Consider the following 21305-nt stretch of genomic DNA (forward strand, 5'->3'; position numbering starts at 1 on the left):
TCTCAGAAATAAAGATCCTCACAATAAAGGGTTCTTCAGCTTCTCCCCATAGGAGTTACATTTTTGGTTCCTGGTAGAACTTTTATTACAGTTCCATTTGGAACCCTTTCAGAGAGTTCTCCAATAATCCTACATAAAGTGTTGGAACCATCTCTGGAGGGTTTCGTCCAGACACCCCTGTTAGGATGTCTAAACCCTTCTATGGTGCAATGGTTCCAACCAGAACCCTCCCTGGGGGGGTTTATCCAGCCAGAGGAAATAACCCTTTTATATTCCAAGGGTTTTATCTGAAACTGAGAACCACCAAAACAGTATTTTTATTAAGGATTTAATTTAAGGTTTTAATTATTAATTAGTATTCTTTAAGGATTTCAACAATCTTTGAAGAACTGTTTCTTCCAAAAATGGTTCTTTCTTAGTGAAAATCTTAGTCTGTAAAGTAAATGGTTCTGGATAGAGTCTCAGCCAAACTTAACTTAAATTCAGCTCACACCTAATTTCATTCAGGTTTGCTAAGAACATATGCTTTTAAATAGATTTTGTATTGAACTATACCTTGATAACATTTAATTTGGATAGTCTACCTACAAAGATGTTACCGAGAATTAGTAACATTTCAACAGCTTATTAGTTGTGATTCAACAATTCAACTGTTTCACTTTGTGTGGATAATTAACAGATTATTTATGAAGTTTATACAACAATTCATGAACATAAATCAGGAAAAAAGATCCACATACTGTACTGGTAGCTCTAGCTTTGATCTAACAGAGATCACATTGTATTTGGACTGGATTTGACACACGCCTGACAAAGATCTCTGTTGGATCGAAACGTTGCTACATTGAAGTTGCTGAAAGTACAGTGTGTGGATCTTGTGTCTGATTTTTGCCTTCAGTTTGATTTTTTGATCCTGCACTTGTGAAAGTCTTTTTTGATGTGTGTACCCCTCAGCCTTTTGATTCATGAACATGCCTACATATTTTCGGAATAGTTTAGTTCAGCAATTTATATACAAAATATTCAATAAACAATCAATTTGACTGGGCCTCATTCACCAACCATTCTTGAGAAGGAATTTCCTCTTAAAAACCACACTGACATTCACCATTTTTTTCTTATGTGGGATTTGTTCTCGGGTAAGAACACTCAAGAAACATACATTTGAATGCTGACATGTTAAGAAAAAAGGTTATTGCATTTTCTTTGCATTCTCTAACAATTACAGTATAGAATTTACGATAATTTTTATCATGTGTAATATTTTGTATTATTTCCTTAAGTATTATAATAAAAACCTAATATAATATCATCCCATTCATCTTTAGGTGCAACTGCTTCACACTTTCAATGTACAAGAATATCAACCACAAATGTTTAAACAGGAAGTTGATTATTAGTTGATTAAACATGAACAGACAAAGTAAAACAGCTAAATTGCTGAATTTCAGCTAATGAACTGTTGAAATGTTACAAATACTCTGTACACTCTCTGTAGGCGGACTATTCAAATAGTGTTAGCATTTACAGCTCTTGCCTGTCATGATAGTCTAGAGTATCAATATGCTGTAATTGCATTTGGTTATTGCAAAGCTACTATTTGCAGCAACCTTTCATGACAGATTTTACCTAATTACCCCATTAAGATAAATGATCATGTGGTGATGCTTATGTCAATATGTTTTGATCTGGAGGAATAATTCTTTGTAAAAGTGATTCAAATACATGTGTCTTACTCAGTACATAGCCTGAGTAAACGCTTATGGTTCAAACTGTGGGAGTCAAGACTTGATCAAATTTGATTAAGAAAGAATGAACAAATGAAAATTCTAAATATATGAAACCTTTTCTGTGAATCTGGACTACAGTCTTCTGACTGTGACTAAGAGCCTGTTCAAGGGCATTTCAATAAGAGATTTACAGACGTGTTTTGGATATCAAAAGCTGTTCCCTTTCAATCGCAACACAATTAAGGTATTAACACTTGACCTGCCTGTTCCGTTGATTTGAAATTAAACATCTCTTTTGACTGGTACTGGAGCAGCTGAAGCATTTGCAATCATTCTTATTAAACTTGGAGACAGTTGAGCTCGCTTTGCTAATATCAGAGTCAGATATTTAAGGGCTTTTTAGTATTTTTAGAAATGAAGAATCTAATTCATCATCCACTTGCTGAAAAATTATTTTTTTGCATTTTAATGTTATTATGGAGGGAACTGAGGCACACAGTCTTTTTGGGCTTTTAACATAATTAATTTGTATTTTAAGGTGTGTCACTTATTGAGTGGAAAATGGATGAGAAGATTAACAAAATGACTCCATTCATGTAATTTGCTAAGCCAAAAAGCACTGTGTTTGTGGATTTAAGTAACGTGTTTAGTAAACTGCTCGCTCATTGTGTGGTAAAATGCTGATAGCTAAATAGAAGAGATGGAAGGACAATAAATAAACAGATTTATCAGATTGGAAACATTTTTTTGCTTTTGAGTTTTAGTAGTTTATGTTAGTTTGATCTGTGAGGATATGTAGGTGATCTCTGAGCTTTTATGTTTTATATTTCCTTACTCTGTGTACCAATATAGTTTATTTCTGTGTAACTGCTGATCATTTTTACTACAGTGGTGGTGGGAAATCCTCTGCTAGACAAAATGACACTATAGACACAACTTAATTAAGATAAGTGTGCAGATTTCTTACAGTATATCAAGGCTAACCAGAGTCTTTCAGATTTTAGTTCAGTTGTTTTGTTTTTTTTTAATACAAAAGGACTCTTTAGAGAGTGAAGCTCATTATGTTTTAAATTTCTTTGCACAGTGGATTTAATTATTGTCTTTTACAAGGCTAAACAATTAATGTAAATATTATTGAAACAGCTATATGGGCATGTGCAATATGCAAATAGCAGGAGCTGCATTTTTTTATGAAGGAAAAATGTGTCACAACATTAATTATATACGAAGCATTGTGGTGCTACAGGATGCCCCGGCCTACAAATCATACTCTGCAGACATAAGGGAACATGCTTGTTGGCACAGACCCCAGCAGCAATCACATCATCATTTTGGGGTTTTTTTTCAGTGAATTTTAGGGAGGTTGAGGGGCTGCCACCCCCCTTGTTAACCTGCCATCCCTTCTCTCCACCCCTTAGTAGCAGCAAGAGTGCAGGGACAAAGGGGTTGTTTAGTGTTTGTCTTATCTGCCTGACTCAGTGATCCTTTATCTGACTGAGGTTTGTGCAGGTTGGAATCCAAGGCCCTGACCATGGCTCTGAAATATCACTAGCTTAATTGTGCTATGTGTTTATAAATCTGCGGTGCTGAAGAAGCAGAAGGATTTGTAATTTCACTCAGTCCTGCTGTCAGTTTCATCTTGGATCTACAATATTCCCCCAACTATGTGTATGTTAAAAAAACAAAACAAAACAGAATCTAAAGAGCTGTTCATGAGAGGGTTTGCTAGTTGTGGGTAAATTAAACAAACCGGGTCCATCCCTCCTGTTAAAAATGAGCAAACTGCCTAATGAAGATCGCTTCATTACATAAGACTTTTGACATAACAATTTACAAAATATCTTAAAATATAGGATGGTGATGTAGGGAGTGTAGTCAAACAGACATGCTGTTAAGTTTTGTACCTTTTATTCATGTGAAAACTAGGTTTAGTCACAGTTCATCCAGGATCCAAATAGTGCTGTAATTGTTTGATAAGTGGGGACAGTTTTTTATCAGTGTGATTTAATGGTCACTCTCCGTACTAGATTTGGACTTTCCTTTAATTCACAACTGAAAGTGCCAATTTATTTGCTTCTATTGCTTTAATACAGACCAGAGCCGAGCTGATTCTTCACTTTCCCTACTCCTCAAAACAAAGACGACACACAGATCCCCATTATCTTAAACCGTACAACGTGCCGTAATTATAGCCCCCTGAAAAATTGACATGACCAGTGTAAAAAAAAGCTCAGAATGTCCAGAAGAAAGCTGGCTTACGTGATACAGACAGCAGTAATTTAACAGAATTTGCAATTCAGGGCAGAAGTTTGTGCGAGGCCATTTCTTATTCTCTGCCAGCTCGGTTCACATTGCCTCAGATAAACAGCTTCTGTCATGACTTAGTTACATCGCAAGTCTAGCCTTGTGCAGTCATCCACACAGGATGTTTTTCAACATCAAATATGAACATTTTTTGCCTGTCTGTTTTGCATATTTTATTGAATTAATTCATGTTTTCATTAAGTATTTACAATATTAGACTTTTTTTTTATGACAGGATTGTGCTTAGTTGAGTGCCCTGTGCCACACTGCCACAAAAGAGGAAAGTCTGTAAATATTTAGTTCTATTCTTAAAGTGGATTCATGTATAATCTTGCCTAGGCTCAGCAGGACAAGGGACAACTGTAATTAACCAAAATAATGCTTGACAAATGTAACTTATGAGTAAGCATGTTTGAATTCATTATCTCCCATGCAGACGAATGGATTATTAAGATAATTTATGTTGTTTGATGTGACCTGATTTTACGAATGCTTTTTAGGGCTTTGTTAGATCGGACCAATAGCTGTTTCTCAGATTGAACAGCTTATCAAAGCAGCGTCATATCACCAGGCACCGCTCTCTTGTCCGTTCTGAAGTCTGGTTTAAATAGCTGGGGTATCCTTCAAAGAATGTCTTTACTTCCCTGAGGCAGTGTTACTGTTAGTTACCCTCTCTTTAACCCACTGAAATACATGTTTAAACCAGAAAACCACATCCCTGCTTTTAAATACTGGCTGATATTCTATTCGCTGTGTGAGCATCATTTATTTTAGTGTCTTTTCGTTTCATATACTGTTTGTTGGACATTAGCTTTATTGGTTTGTTTCTGCTGTTGTTTCAGTCAGTGCAGTACAAAGACACCTGACATAATGAACTAAATGAACAGTGAAAATAAAACAAGAGAACTGCAAACACGACCTTGGAAAAGGCGGTTGTCAAAGCAATCTCAGCTCGAGGCCCTCCTACTCACTTGTTCTGAAGCTTTCCACAATATCACACAGTCCTCATCAGTGATTATGTTTTTTTTTTTCAGTTGCCATGTAACTGTGGATTGATGGTAGAGATTTAAAGCATATATGCACAGCTTTGTGTGGTACAACCAGTAGGTGGTATGAGGGGGGGGGGGGGGGGTGCCACCCCGTTTGTTAACCTCCTATCCCTCCTCTCTATGACTTAGTGGCAAAGAGAGTACAGGGACAGGGGTGTTGTTTATTTTAATATGTCAATCTAGTCTGCCCAACTCATTGATCCTTTTTTCTAACTGAGGTTTGTGCAAGTTAGAGTCTTTGGTGATCTCATGTAAGCATGGTCAGGTCTCTGGCCAATCCATCAGTGCATCCCCAGTCCTGTCCTTGACGGTGACCTTCTAGGATATTCTATTATGTTCTCTAAACTATATAGCTGCGGGGAAGAGTTGTTTATAAGTTGGTTTGCTGTAGCGTTGGGCAAGTGGATGAATGCATTTGCTATCAATAGCATTCTGAATTAAACACATTGTTAAATGTTGTTTTTTTTCTGGAGCTGATGATGGAAGTAACTAAGGAGTGAAGGGATTTTGCTGCCTTCTTCCAGGAAATTTTAATGACACAGTTACCAAAGCATTTGACAGTGTAATGAAACTGACTTCGTAATGACAAGTCTGAAATGTATCAGTTTACTTGAGGTCAAGGAAAATATTCATGATACAGTTACAACAGTCTCATGATGGCCAGTGTGAAAACCTCAAACCTAAGCTAAAGAGTTTGTTTATGTTTATTACTGTCAAATTATCATGACAAAGATATTATTGGCTTGAATAGTGTAAAGCTGTGATAATGAAGACATCTCAGGCAATGTCAGCTTTGCATTAAAACTACATAATTGACACTTAATGACAACAGTGATAAACATTCATAAAGACTCCTTCATGTTTATGACAGGTGTCATGACATAGTTATGACAGTGTGATGCCAGTCTTATGCACACCTCTCCAAATAAAGTGTTTTAACATATCACTAAATAGTTTGCTAGTGTTGACTGAATGAAAGGAGCCAGGTCTTATCACTAGAGCACTCCTACTGCCCCCCCCCCCCCGTAAAAAATTAACAAATCAAGTACAACCACACATGAAAACACATCTACACATACGTGTGCTGACAAATGCATGCACAGTTATAGTGAACAGACAGGCAATCAATGCGATGACGTTTTAATTGGACTCAGGACGAATGCTAAAGCAGAACAATTCCAAAACCACCCTTCTCCTTCTGTGTTAGCTCAATTAATCCCTGATTGGCGCTAATTGCTTGTGCAAAGTCTATCTGAAATAACACAGTGGATATGAAGGAGGCTGAGCGTGCTTGGCTGTGTCTCTTTCACTCTTTAATGCAGTCTTTCTGCCAAAGAAACCAAATATTTGATGACAGAGTGTCTAATTGCCTCCTTTCTGTCTCACTTACTCTTTTCCTGCCTTTGATTAACAAGCACAGACAGGTGCGTAGCATGTCGATGTGTGTGCAGTTAAGATTTACATTCACTCGTGCCACGGTTTATACATTAACGCTGCAATAGACGGCGTTCTCAATCACTAATTCACCATCCACCAGTCCGAGCTTGTGCTCGCTGTTCTCAAACCATTAGAACACTCTGGTCTGGCTTCACTCAGGCTATTAGCAGCTGTTAAGCAGGCTGAATAAACTGTGAGCTAATGATTAGAATGCATCTGCGAAATCTGAACTCTATAGCACCACATTTAGCAACACTTAATTAATCTTAATGGATTCTGAAATAAGCCAGCCAAAAAAAAAAAATATCTTATCCATAAATTACTTTTCGCTGTTCCGTACAGTGCGTTGCCACAAAGCACTCCCTAGGGACACTTTAACTCTTGCACATTAATGTATATGTGTGTGGTATATTATGTGTGCGAGCGGAAACACTTACAGCAGACACCAACTGAAACACACATACCTCCTGCAGAAAAGGAGTGTTTACTACAATATTAGCTCCTTAAACATCCACACTCCCATTTTTCCCCTTTTTCAGTATCCTCATCCCGCTCTCTTTTCTAATTTTTCTTACACCATAATTCTCTGTCTGTCTTCTTATGATGCGAGGGAACAGAAAGAGTTAGACTGCACCAGCGCAAGCTCAGTTATTTGAAGGGATGCCATTTAAATTTCACGTTGAAGTCGAATGAACGGTTTCAGCAAGTGGTATTTGCAGGAGTATGTTTATTTGTTTGCATGTGTGTGTGCGCGCGTGTGTGTGTGTGTAGTGCCTGCCATGGCGTCCTTATCACCTCCTCACACACCTGCTTCCCTCGAAGACTGAGCCTCCCCTCTTCTCATGCCTCCTCATCAAAGCCAGATCCAGCCACAGTTGTCGCTTCCCGTTCCCGGCATGCGTTCCCCTCCCCCCCCGTCGAGCTGGTCTGGCTCGCGTTCAACAGCCACCACTCCGAAGTATCGCTGTGTTGTCCAGGCGGTGAGACCTTGCCGGTATCATACGATCCCTGGGAGGAAAATTCATGCGGCTTGGCGGATGTACATACAGGTGCTGTAACTCTTGGAGGGACTATTAAGGATCAGAAAAGACTGCAAACAGTTAAAAGCGTAAAGCTTAAGGTTGGTGGCCCTGGAGGGAAAGACATTTTACTGCTACTGCTACAGGTGCAAATCAGATGCTTAGCTGACAATGTCATGTCAATGAACGTGTAATACTTCCTGCGAATTTACAGTTCAACAAATTGTCAGACACTGACTGAAGTAATGGCACAAAAACTTGAAAGGACAGCTTTTTGCCCTTCAGTCATTGGCTGGGGTCTTGCAGTAAGTTCTATCTATAACCAGCCATTTTATAATTATGATGACATTGATGACCCTTAGACAGAATAAAGTTTAATTTCACTCTCAAGAGAAGACTGGTAATGTATGATTTCTTTACAAAGTTATTCTTTTGTTTGTACCATAGTTTCATACAGTAAAACAGTTGCCATGGTCAAAACACATGAAACTGGAATTCTCCCTCTTTTTTAAAATAACATTGAGTATTTTAATGATATATCACTGAAGCACATTTGAACCACGGCCCTTTGTAAAAGTTTCTGTGTTGTAGCTACCTGAGACACAGCTTACAGCTCAGAGAGGCTGAGAGGCTCTCTGCTGTGTGTGCTGCTACAAGTGAGTGTCATTACAAAGGCGTAACCCTGCTGTATGTTGTCATCGTCATCAAGGGAAAAAATGCAGTCTGTTGGTGCTTCTACAGCTGCAAAAGAGCCAAAATTGCTAAGTGCTAAAAGGAGGGTTAGCAAAAAATAGTGTAAACTCCTGTGAATAATGCAGCTAAATCAGCATTTGAAATTGAGAGCTGTTTCCAGTTAAGAGGAGGGACTGGGGGAACTGGGCTGCCCAAAATTTCACGTTGACTCTGTCAGCACTGACCTCGCAACATTTGAGTTGATTTAAAACAATCATTGATGTTTTGAGCCATGAAATCCCAATTTTTATAATCTTTTAAAGAGAGCATTGATGTGTTTCATTATAATACATATACATATAATTTAGCTTACAACTCAAAAAACACATTTAAGCATGCAGTACCTCTTTATAGAACAATCTTGAAGTTTATTTTTCCCTAAAACACAACAAAACACCCACATTATCAGTCCTACCCAGTTAAAAGACATCTGTGTAGGTGGCAACAATTAAAATTGGTTTCCAGTCGACCTTTGTCCTCCTACTGTCAGGGGACTCCCTCAGACACAACAGGACTTTAATATGAGGACTTTAATTAAAGCTACAAATCTAAAGCAAAACTAAAACAGTTTATATCATGCCTAATAGCCAATGCAGGATTTTGTGATTTTAGGTGAGTTTGGCCTGTGCAGTAGTGTCAAAAGGCTGCAATCAGTGATTTTTCTCATTAGTTTGGTCTATAAATTGTCAAAAACAGAGCAAAAAAAAAAATCCATTACAATTGTCTGAGGCCCAAGTTGACATCAAATTGCTTTCCTTGGCTGGAGATATTCAATTTACTATCAAAGAAGACTAAGAAAACAGGCAAATTTTCAGAAAGTCTTTGGCATTCAAACAATTTATCGATTGGAAAAATGTTGCCAATTTTCTGTAGCAACAAGAGATCAAAATAGAGATCAAGATTTAAGGCTGCTCACTATGACTCACTTCAAAGAATCTACTAGTCTACACAAAAACACAGACTGAATGTATTCACGCTGTTTGGCTCCTAATATTTCCCTTCAGCACCTGCCAAGCTTTCTATTTTGCTCTGTTTTGTGGACACAGCTCTTAGCTCATATGCCTGGAAGCAATGCAAATTGATCTCTGTTCCGTAACGTGGCAACATACATGAATGTTGCATAAATTCAGTTTTTTTTATACCTCTCAATTTTCTATCACAGAACTTGCAGACCTTCAATCAGCCAACCACTTAACATCTTCTAATTGCCTTCGTGTCTGCCATTACTGTACGTACAACATGAACTCTCCATTAATTTCCTTTCCTTTTCCTTCTCATTCACTCGTCTCTTGCTCTTATGTGTTTTTTCTGCATACATCTTCGCAGTAGTGGTAAAGTGTGCACATTTTTAATTAACTTTGCCAAACGAAGGAATGTCTTTGGATTTCTAATTAACAGGGGCTGAGGTTTAAGTATATTGGAAGAAGTAAAATGAGAATCTCTCATTTCTTTGTCTCCCTTGAGGCTAGGATTTTAGGAGCAATTTTGTTATGTCTCATCAAGCATCTAGTGCAAGGTTATAGTATCTGCGTGCTCACCACTTTCCTGATTGGTTTGATAAAAATGTGTCTGTTAAAGGATTACTTTTTGCAGGCTGCTTCTTGTATCTCTTTTCATAGCTTTTGTCCAATTCCTCACCTAACGGAAGCAGCAATTTTCTAGCTATTGAAATAATGCAAACCTCATCCATGCACGTAATGTAAACAACCCTGTACCTCCCGTCATAGAGCTTTTATGCCAGCATCTGTATGTGCGGTGTGCGTCCCTCCCTCGCTGCCTGCTCTGTCCTCCCCAGAGAGCTGCAGCATTAATAACTGTAAGTGGATAATGCCCGAGCTCGAATTCCGATCAAGGTTTAATAAGAGCATGATTCAGTCGGCCACTGGCGGCAGGAGGCACTTTGTGTGCGTGGCTGTGTTTGCAGGCATGTGTGTGTACGTGTACATGGGCCTTAACATAAAGTATAAGTGCATTACTGTTGGTGTGTCTGAGGATTTCTGACCTTTTGCATCACATTGGCACAAATGTGGGCCCTAAATGTGCATCACATGTCTCTATCAGCATCGGGGGTCAAACTGTGGTCAGTGAAAATTAGAAGAGAACATCGTGAGTCATCGACAATGTAATCAGGAGGGTAGGGGTAGTTTTCTGCTAATCACCTGTCCTCTGTAGAGATACAAACCACTGCATGGCCCTCACTGTTCATTCTGGACAGTTCTACAATGTTAACCCAGAGAAATCTGGAATTTATTCAAGGCAATGGTGCATTTCTGGCTAGTCGTTGTTAGCTAGTTGCTATAATGTCTGGGATAATACATTGGATATGTTTGGGGAGCGAGGAAGGAAATCAGCAAACATAACCAAACATATCCTGAATAAAACTGTAATATTACCTCGTCCATGAACATGATTTCTGCCTGAGTCATGTCGGATTTTCAACAGCCATGATGGTTGTTTAAAAGATAACTCCCATGATCCCACGCTACTTCATAATGTTATCAAATTAAGTTTTTTGCTGTTGTTTTAATGTGAGAGAGGCCGTTTAATCTCAGATTTGTTCTAACCAAAGTTCAGCAAAACTAGGTTTAAAATGTGTAAATCCAAATTTAAATTAAGCAAATCTCTGTTATACAAAAAGTAATCTCAGATTAGTAAAGCCTAATTTAGTGATGTAAATTGAAATTGAATAGACATTAAATATGGAGATGCTTGTTTACCCAATATAAAATAAATTTAAAATTATAATAGTAAATTCAAGTGCTATCAGGAATAAAAGGATTTAAGCTCAACTTTCTTAACAATATGTTTCATTGTCAGCTAGCTAAAGCATTAAGAAAACATTACATTGTTTGGTAGCTAGCTAGAAAGTTAACAAAATGTCACATTATTTTCTAGGTAGCTAAAAAATTTGCCTACTCTTGATGGCTCGACACACAAGCTCTAATTTCTCCTCTTTTGAGAAAAACTGTCCGTTTTGTCAACTGCAATCAAAGAAAGAAGGGACACATCATGAAACTCACATCATACTGTTTGCTAGCTAGTGAAAAATTTAACAAAATGTTATATTGTTTGCTATCTAGCCAAAGAGTCAGTTAACATACTCTTTATTGCTTGACAGAAAAGCTCTAATTTCTCCTCCTTTGAGAAAAATGTATTGCCCAAATTGTTCAAAGGTCTTTAAAGTTTTAGTCTGACAGAATTAAAACTTAACGGATGTTTAAAGAGACGTTTATATTGAATCTTAACTTTCATTTTGAGCGAGTTTAAAAGTTTAGTGCAACATAACGTGAGGTTGAACTTAAATCATGATTTACCGTGGTCAAAACCTATTCCTTGGTGGTGCACCCCAGCCTAAGATGATTCTATCATGGCTTGTTCTTGGGTCCAGTACACATCAGCTTCATGCTTGCAGCTGTAGATGGAGCATCCCTGCGACACTGTCGAACACCATGCCCAATCAACCGCTGTGCTGCTCGCAGCTCATGTGTAGTTTCCAGTGAAGTATAAATGCAGCCTAACGGAGTTAATTGGAGCGTTGCGTGGATTCTATATGGGCATGCCTTCAACAGCCAGTCTTCTAATACAAACTGACTGGTAGGCACTGCAACACTGAATAACATAATTCAGTACAGCAAGAAGAACAGGGAAGTTCAAACGTACAGCAACGTCACATCGAAATACTTCAAAATTATTAATGTTTCTATGTATTATGTAATATTAAGTTCCCCCTGGAAGCCAAAGGACAATACAGAGGGAGCATTATTCATGTCGAGAAGACGTGTGTTTTGCTGAGAGTCGGAGCCATTAAACATGCTATCTGTTCATTGCCATTAGCTCCAAATGCTCAGAGAGCAAACCTGACTTTGACATCTAATCCTCTTACTCGAAAGAGGACTAATGCACGCAGAGTATACAGCACATCCGACAAACAGATCCATTTTTTATGCTCAGATATACGTTGAATGCCACACTATCGATGAGAGACCTATTCCTGCTGTCTCCCCCAATCTCTTTTGAGTCCCCGTCTCTGTCCCTGTCTCCCCCCTCCTTCCATCCAACCAGATGGCCTCCCTCTAACAGAGCATTGACACCAGATGTGCAGTTCCAGTGTCGACTCAGGGACCAGCTGGGCTGAGTGTGCCAGTGGTTCTGTTAATGAAAATGGCTCTGCTGTGTGTGTGTATATGTGTGTGTGTGTGTGTGTGTTGTTTACTGTGGTTCAGTGGCATGTGACAGTTGGGGGAACTCTCCGTGGGTGAGGGTTTCGAGAGTGAGCCACAGCGAGTCGCACTGCAGCTCAACTCAGCCATGCAGCGCTCAACAGCACACCCACCAAGGTTGAAACCATACAGCTACCCATCCAGAATAAACACTCCCTGTCTCTACATTGTATTCCCCTCAACGTCTTCCTATCTGACAGTCTGTTTTTTTTTTTTTTTTCATCTGTGGAGCTGTCTCTCACAACCCCCCATCTTCCCTCATACATAATTATATATTCTTTCCTCTAACCTATTTAGCAGCAAGGGGATCACCGGCCTTATTACTAATTCATACATACTCCTCAAACAAAGAAGTAAGAGTACAAATAGACTTGGGGTAAAATTTATCCAACAGTAATTGCTTAGAAAGGAATATGTTAATTTTTTTTAGGAAATATTGCTCTAATTTTGATATTTCTATTGCAGATGGAAATGCAAGGTAAAACTATAATGAAGTCTGATAAAACCTTAAGCTCCAGCTAATGAAGTTGTTACTACATGCTGCGCTCTGTAATTTAGGAATTTGCTCAGAAACAATTCATTATTACAGATCGTTCTGCTGATCAATTAAATGATAAGGAAACAAAGGAATCCTGTTTGCTTGGCAATAACTCTGACAGCCTCCATAGGATGAAGACAAATGAGCTAAGTGAAAAATTTCTAGTGGAAAAAAGGTGTGGTTTTTTTTTTAATGTAATGCAAAAAAATGATAGATACAGGAGCCTACACCTCTGTGATAGCCTAGTTATCTGAGCTGATTACGTTTCGCCCCTATCTCCCAGAAAAGAGATTATGAGGAGGGGTAGTTTAATACCTACACCAAATGGCTGACGAGGTGGATGAGATTCCTCGAGCTCTTAAGCATGCTCCAAAAGAAGATTCCTGCTCTTACAGGATAAATCATAGCCTTTTGGATTTTTCGAAGGGAATGTGGAGTCCACTCACCTTTATACTGTAATATTTTTAGCATTTGTTGAGCCAGAAGTGGTGCAGCAGAGTGACACAGGAGTGAAGGCTCCCATAGGATTCAGTCCATTAAAGCCAATGGGGGCAGAGATGTGATTCCAGATATTGGAGACTTTTAAGCTCTACGGTAATCTATCTGGCAGAATCCCAGCATATCCACGAACAGTTCTCACCTGACTTTCACTGATAACATTTCCTGAATTTCCACCATATTCTTTTTAAAATGACATTTCACACATTGCCACAGTATCAATTAAAGCATGATGTTTATGTGTCAGCAGCTGAAGCTTCATTCCAGTACCAGTAGCAGTATGACAAACAAGCATGGCAGAATTAAATTGAGTACAAACCTACATATGTATCAAACACGTCATGTATATTTGCTACCTCATAGACTGTTGGCACTTCACATTTCGGCGATCTAAACTCAGGTGGACTGCCGAGATAGATTGCTGTTTACACCTGTGTGAATCATGCACCTCCACAGCCCGCCCTCACCATACAAACTTGTAGGTGGTGACCTCTAGTGGGTGTTACAACAGGCGAAGTACAAAGAGTAAGAAAGTCCACATATAGAGGACCAGGGTTTGAATCATGTGTGAAGCAAAAAGTCAGCACCAACACATCGTTTTCATCACCTGGAGTGATTCATAACTCATCTTAACCCAAACCCAATCTTATCCTAAACCTAACCAAGTAGTTTTTGTGCCTAAACCTAACCACAATCATTTTACAATGTCAAACACATGAGTTAGTTAACATAGTTACCTAAGTCATGTAAGTAAGTAGGTCATATGTTGTTTAGATAAGAAGATGGATTGGTCTCCAAGGTGTCCAACTGACCACTTACGTCAAGGTCTTATTCCACCTATGACATGTCAGCACAAAGTTATTATCATCAGTCTGCCTGTCTGCCAGACAACCATCAGATTAGTATTGCGCAGGCTACCTAAAAACACAAAAACTATTCCAACTGTTGAGTTTGACAGGACAAAGTCATGTGTAACTTGCAAGTGTGTGCAAGACAAAACTACCACATTATTATTTCCCAGCTGATCCCTATGTATTTTAGTACAAATAGAAGCCATAAATGAGACTTAAGAAAAACTAAAACTTTGACCTGAAAATGAAAAATTTCAGCATCATGGTGGGGCTAGAGGAAAAGTCAGGGACCCACCAAAGTGAATATGGAAATAGGTGGGGACCAAGTAATTGCAGTGATAAATCTAGTAGATGTTTTCCTAGGCAAGCCAGGGTATCACCAAAGTCATTACACTTCATCCTCCAAGGACCATGAATTCCTGTATGAATTCCTCTTATAAATTCATGCAATAATTGCCAATTTTACAAGTGTCACCCTCATGGTGGCACTAGATAAAATGACAGGAAATCCTTAAAATCTGTAGGATTCATCTTGTGGGGAGAGTGAATGTCTGTACAGAATTTCATGACAATTCATCAAATAGTTCTTGAGATATTTCAGCCAGGACTAAAGTGGTAGACCAAAAAACAGACTGACATTGCCATCCCTGAAGCCATATTCAGTCCAAATGATGTAATAAGTGGTATTTGCAGGGCAAACATAACACGAAACTGACCCGCCTAGTTTGGTGTCCTACTTTGAACAGTTCTTGTGTCTGTCTTTTATTGAAATATCTCTAATTGCTTGCTCTGTCCAGAGCGAGAGGATGGAGTCTTTCCCAGCGCACACTGGCTGCGAAGCACGGCTCACTCTGGACAGGTCGTCAGTCCTTTCACAGTGCTAACACACACATAGACTGACAAACACATGCACACCTACTGGCAATTTAGAGCTTCCAATTTCACCTAACCTGCATGTGTTTGGACTGTGGGAGGAAGCCAGAGGAGAGGCACACAGATACAGGGAGAACACGCAAACTCAATTCAATCCCAGGACCTTGTTGCTGTTTGGTGACACTTGGTGTTTGTGTTGCCTTCATGGTCTTTTTTAGTGTCGCTCACCCTTTGGATTTCATTCTAAAATAAACTTCAGTCTGCAGAGATATTCAACACAGAAACAGTTTATTTACATGTAGCCTTGGATTCAGAGACTTTTGAAAAGAGCATTAGTGATGTTTGGGAGCTCAAGACTCAGTGTGTCAATCTGAAGGATGATTCCTCTGCTGCTGTGTTGATTAGGCTGTCTACTGAAAACACTTCGAATGCAGCTGTGTTTACACACGTTACTGCTGGCAGGAAAATGCGAAATGCACATACACTTACACGTTAATCTTCACTCAGATAATGTTAATCATTACTCTGACTGTGAAATTAGGCCAAATTTGATATTTTTAAACAAACTGAAGGTTTTATTTTTAGAAGTAGTTTGACTGTACCGTATTTCTTCAACATCTCTGACTCAAAATATATTATTACAGGGTGGTATTTTATAGTCAGACACCAAATATCATGAAAACGGCAACCAGGTAGACTCCACACGTACTGTAAGCCAAGTAATAATTTGCCGTGGGACTGGACGCTCCAGTGGGTGTGTTGTTCCGTGGTGTCTCATCAATTACATTCCCTGGGAGAAAACACCCGGCTGTTTTCTGTTTCTTCGGATGCCGGGGTTAATGGTGCTTTTCTCAAACGCCTCTGCCAGCCAGTAATTGGAGCAACTTAACAATCATAAGTGCGGTCTTTGTAGTGCAGGGAGCACAGGCTGAATACAGCTTTATTAAGTATAAAAAGCCAACTTTTATTGATTGACCTCTTGTTCATTCCTCATTTTTCACATCTCCTAGCCTCTCTGTTTTTGTACATTGAAAAAAAAAAAAACTACCAACCATCTTAGAAGAAGATTTAATGAGAGGAAAATACTTGCACATTCTACTTCCTTTCAATATGCATTTGAAAGCATCTGGATGCTTGCCTAGAAGATTAGAAGATTTAATTATTAGTGGTGAAAGGAAAACAACCTGTTAATTTATTTTGGCATTTTTGTAACTTTTTCAAAGCCAATTAAATAGATTATCTAAAACATTTAGGCCTTTGCTTCCTGCACATGGCAAGTAGGTCAGCATTGGGTTAATCAATGTCATTTCACTTAAAGAATCAACGTTTAAGTGTTTTTATCACATACATAATGCACTATGTCACAAAGACCAGCAATCACAAAAAAGTCATTTTGTAGGTACTCTCGGGTATTTTTAATGGTATTTCAGAGGTTGCATATTCCTGGAAAATGTTAATGACTCATTCTGCACTCTGGGCCTTACAATAAAATTGCATCCATTGAAACCCTTTCTCGTTTATGATGTCGCTGGAGCACGGAGGGAGAATACATCTATTCCCAGAGTGTTTCTGAGAGCCGGGATTCACTGTACAAAAGTACAACTTTATAAGTCTTGGATATTTAATTACAGAGTTTCCTGATGGACAGATAGCTGACACAGTTTAGTTGTTGCTAAAATAGCTAACCATGACAACTACTGTAACAGGCAGCAGAACCAGACAGTCTCCCAGCGATCACAGATGGTCACCAGGACAATCACAGCCTCTGGGACCAACAGGAAATACAGTAGCAAGGTCATTTAAGGAGTTTCCTGATGGATTGATAGTTTTACTTGTTGGTAAAATAACTTAGCTTACTGCTAACTACTGTTAGCTTGGTTAGCCATGACTCATCCCTGGAGTGCCAGGAGCCAAGTTTGGCAAGAAAAAACCCCTCGGTACTATAGCTTATTCCCATCAAATCCTCTGTTGGTCTAAGAGGCAATTTTAAGGCTCATTTTTGCTGCTAACGGAGCCTTCTGTCTGTATTCTGCGATCATTTCATCCACATTTAAGCACGTTTTCTAGTGTTGCCCTCTAGTGGATGCTCTGCATAACATCCCTGCCGACATAAAGGATGAGTGGAAGTATGAGGGCAGTGACGGTTACATGTTATATGATGTATCTATATTTGAAAATAAAGGGGGCATAAATTAGCTTGAGCTGCAACAATTAATCGACTAATCAATTATTAAATGATTATTAAATTAGTGGCCAAAAAAATCTCAATATTCTCTGATTCCAGCTTCTTCTATATGAATGTTTTCTGTTTTCTTTACTCCTCTATGACAGTAAACTGAATATCTTTGGGCTTTGAACAAAACAAGACATTTGAGGACGTCATCATGGACTTTGGAAAACACTGATTGACATTTTTCACCATTTCCTGACATTTTATAGTCAAACATTTGGTTGTTTAATCGACAAAATAATCAACCGATTACATCAGTTACAGTCCTAAAATGAGCCTTTAGTGGCACTCTGCTTTTATCTTTGGTTAATGCTGATCTACTAGTTGTTTCATGGGAATGTTAATATTTTTGAATTGCATTCAAAATTCAGAATAATGCCTGCTCCATGGCGTTCAGCTAACGCAAGGTAAATGCAGGACACCATGTAGTTTGCAATAATTTTTTTTTCCTTTATGATGCCATGATTTTATTAAATAGTTTCAATTTATTGAATAATCTTTGAATTTCAATAGTCAGTTGAAGGAGGACAAGCTGTGGAAGCCAACTGGGTCTGTTTTGTTTGCGCTGCCTGTTTGTATGCTGTGGGAGCGTTGGTTGATTTTCCTAATCCAGAAGATTAAGACAGGATTGTCAGTTTCCTTACGCCTCGTACCTAGAGAATATGTGTTGGCATCTACATCCGTGCTTGCATCTGTCAGTCATTTATTACACGTCTTACACTTCTGACCTTTCTTCTTACTGATACGTGACACAGATGTTGTCTTGTCTCTTTTTCTCTGCTGTTCATCTGACCACAGACAATTGGGTCTGGCACATGGCGTCGTATGCAGATCAGACAGTAAAGTCGGTGCAGACTGGCTCCAGTGTGTCAGCAACAGAGAAGTGCAGCCCCGTATACTGCAGAGTCAGCCTCTCACAGCAGTCATTTTTACCATGATTTAAAGGCTTATTATACCGCCTGCAGGGACGAGAACCATCCCTGTGTGGTGCGCTGTATTTCATCAGGGGGAAGCTCTCTGTGATGAGAGATAGCATGTCAGTTAGACCTGTGATTGGCAGCTTATGAAAGCATCAACAAATATGATTTGATTTTGATAAAATCAGATAAAACATGGGACTAGCAAATCAAATGGGTCAGATCCTTCTTTATATAGAGAACATCTGAGCAAACTGAATTGATACACATAATACGGGGTGTGTGTTTACTTGCAGAGCTGTGTGCTCTTTCTGTCAGTCTTAAAAGGATTTTTTTAAGTAAAGACAAATTGAAGAGAGAAAGAAGACACAAAGAAAAGAAGCTGATAAATTGTAGTTATACTTTACTTTTACAATAGCAAAAGCTCAGTTGTGTTAAAATATTGCGCACATTTTTAAGCTACTTTATAAAAATTCTGCAAAAGAAAAACAGTGTATTTGCATTGACTATAATTATAAAAAATAGTGTGGCTACATGAAAAGTGTGTAATGTATTTGCTGTACTAAAGCATAAGATAACCCTAATATCAAAGATTAAGGAAACAGTTGAAATACTGACTTCTCTGACAACTCTACAGCCAATATGTTCTCCTTTGTATTTTCTATTCCAGTATAGAGTGCCTAGTTTTGTTTTGGCCTGTGACTCTTCACACTGCTGTTTCACATTTATTCACTTTACATAGAGCTTAAATTAATACAGAATTATATTAAATATTCATCGAAAGAGTTGGTGTTTGTTAATGAGTCATAAGAAATCATTAATAATATTTTAGAAGGAATAGATGTTTACTGGTTAAATTAAGTAATATGTTGAGTGATGCTACAACTGATATATGATACTGATATATGACCAGTAATTCCAAAAAGACTGAATGTATGATAATTTTGCCTCTTCAATAACTCTGTAACACTGACTCAGCAGCTGGTAAAGCAGTGATGCAGTGTGTGGATTTGGGGCTTTCGTTTTAAAAACTAGGGTTGCTTTTCTTAATCGATCATTCCAAGCAATCAATCAATCAATTAATGGATTAATCTGTATTTTAAACAACATAAAAAACAAAAATAATTCTTATATCAAACAATGAGCTATTTTCCCCATCGCATCAATCAAGAAAACATTTTCTCTCATGTCATTCTAATTCAGTTTTATTTCTATAGAGCCAAATCATAACAACGTTTTCTTGACACTGTTTTCAAATAGAGCAGGTCTAGACTTATAAACCATATTATTCCCACCAAGAGCAAGCACTGAGGTAACTGTTGTGAGGAAAATCTTTTAAGAGGCAGAAACCTTGAGCGGATCCAGGCTCTTTTAAAGATGGGCAGCATAATGTAGCTTATGAGACATATAAAGACATACAGGCCTACATATTAAACACATATACTTTACTATCAGATAAGATGTGGAGTGCGCTCGTAAAGTTAATCTCTGTTATATTTCAGATCGATCAAATTATTTACGACTGATTAATCAATCATCAATTAATCTTAAAAACAGAAGAAGGGATTGTGAAATGGGCTGTAATTGATTGATTGTGCATAAAGCGTTACTCCGTGGCTGCCTTGTTCGGCGGACAGAGGCTCCTTGTAAAATGTAACACATGGCATAGTTTTGCCATTCAATCCTGGCCCTTTCCCAGGTTGTTTCAAATAGTTTTTGTTCAAATACGATCATTTCAAAGTCACAGTATTGCCATATTTCTCATCTGGAAACCACATCTGGCAGATAGTAAGGCAGGCAGTCACTGAAATCCAACTCCAGAGTGTGTATTTTTTGGAGCAGTGGGCTTTTGTTTGAAAGTTGAGTTATACAAAAAACATGAGCTGGTTTATAATGCAAATGTGTACGTTAGCTGATCAACATACAGTGTAGGAGTCATTGTCACTTGTAATGTTAAAATCTAGGTTTGGGTAGTTTCAGTTTGCCTGGCAACCCTCCAGAGCTTCATGTCTGGGAAGGAAGGGGCGGGAGCAGACAACTCTCTCCAGTATTTTGATTTGGACTGCAGTACTCACTTTAAATGCTTGCTGCCACTGCTACATTTCTCCCTTAATAGTTTATAGTTGAACAATATATATTTTATATTGCAAATGAAAGAAATGCCCACATCTACTCTCATTGCCTTTCATTGTTGTTTCCAATAAAAAAAATAAATATATGTAATTTTAATGAGTGTAATTGCCTCCTTTCCTCCTTTGTGCATGGTGTTTTGTCAGCCACCCCCACTTTTCTTTATTTCTGGGCTTCCTGTCAGGACAGATGCGCAAATAGTTGTGACTTAATAACAAAGCAAAAAACCCCATTTCAGAGTTTTCAGAGTTTTGGTGTGAGATTGCAGCAGAATCCGTCATCTTTCGTCAAAAGGCTGCGTGATGCAACACAAAGACTGCTGTGCTGTTTGCAGCTGCCCTCCAGGACCCGCAGATTCACAGCTTATCATGTCGGAGAGTGAGCGTCAGGCCAGTCTGCTGCCTTTAGCCCACTTGGCAGCCTGGTGGCTATTGCTCATCTGTCCCCAAGCCAGTGTGAGCACATCACCGATCTGGACCAGGATTAAAGGACCTAATACTAACAGCTGTGCTGAGATTAGCCATGTCAGTATTTACAGTTATTTTGTCAACCAGCGCACCACACACTCTGCTCAAATAATGAACTGCTGTATTTGAATTAGTCTGTTTTCCTTTACGTGGACCTTCGAAAAGCATTACCTACATTTTTATGTCTTTAGGGGGATATTGCAATGGAGGAGGGTGATGGATGGGACTAATATTGAGGTATGTGAATAAACAACTGCCTGAAGATTTGGAAGAAGACACCTCCTTTGTTTCACCAAATGTACAATAAATG

General features: G+C 38.6%; 1 protein-coding gene across 2 annotated transcripts in view; it reads left to right on the forward strand.

Moving 5' to 3' along the window:
- The window catches only part of LOC146318751 (roundabout homolog 2-like), a 126282-nt gene that overhangs the window by 31654 nt on the left and 73323 nt on the right, over positions 1 to 21305 (forward strand). The gene's annotated exons all lie outside the window — the stretch shown is intronic.

The sequence above is a fragment of the Lutjanus erythropterus genome, chromosome 11 (assembly GCF_056507025.1).
Source record: "Lutjanus erythropterus isolate fLutEry1 chromosome 11, fLutEry1.hap2, whole genome shotgun sequence".
Taxonomy (NCBI): Eukaryota; Metazoa; Chordata; class Actinopteri; order Lutjaniformes; family Lutjanidae; genus Lutjanus; species Lutjanus erythropterus.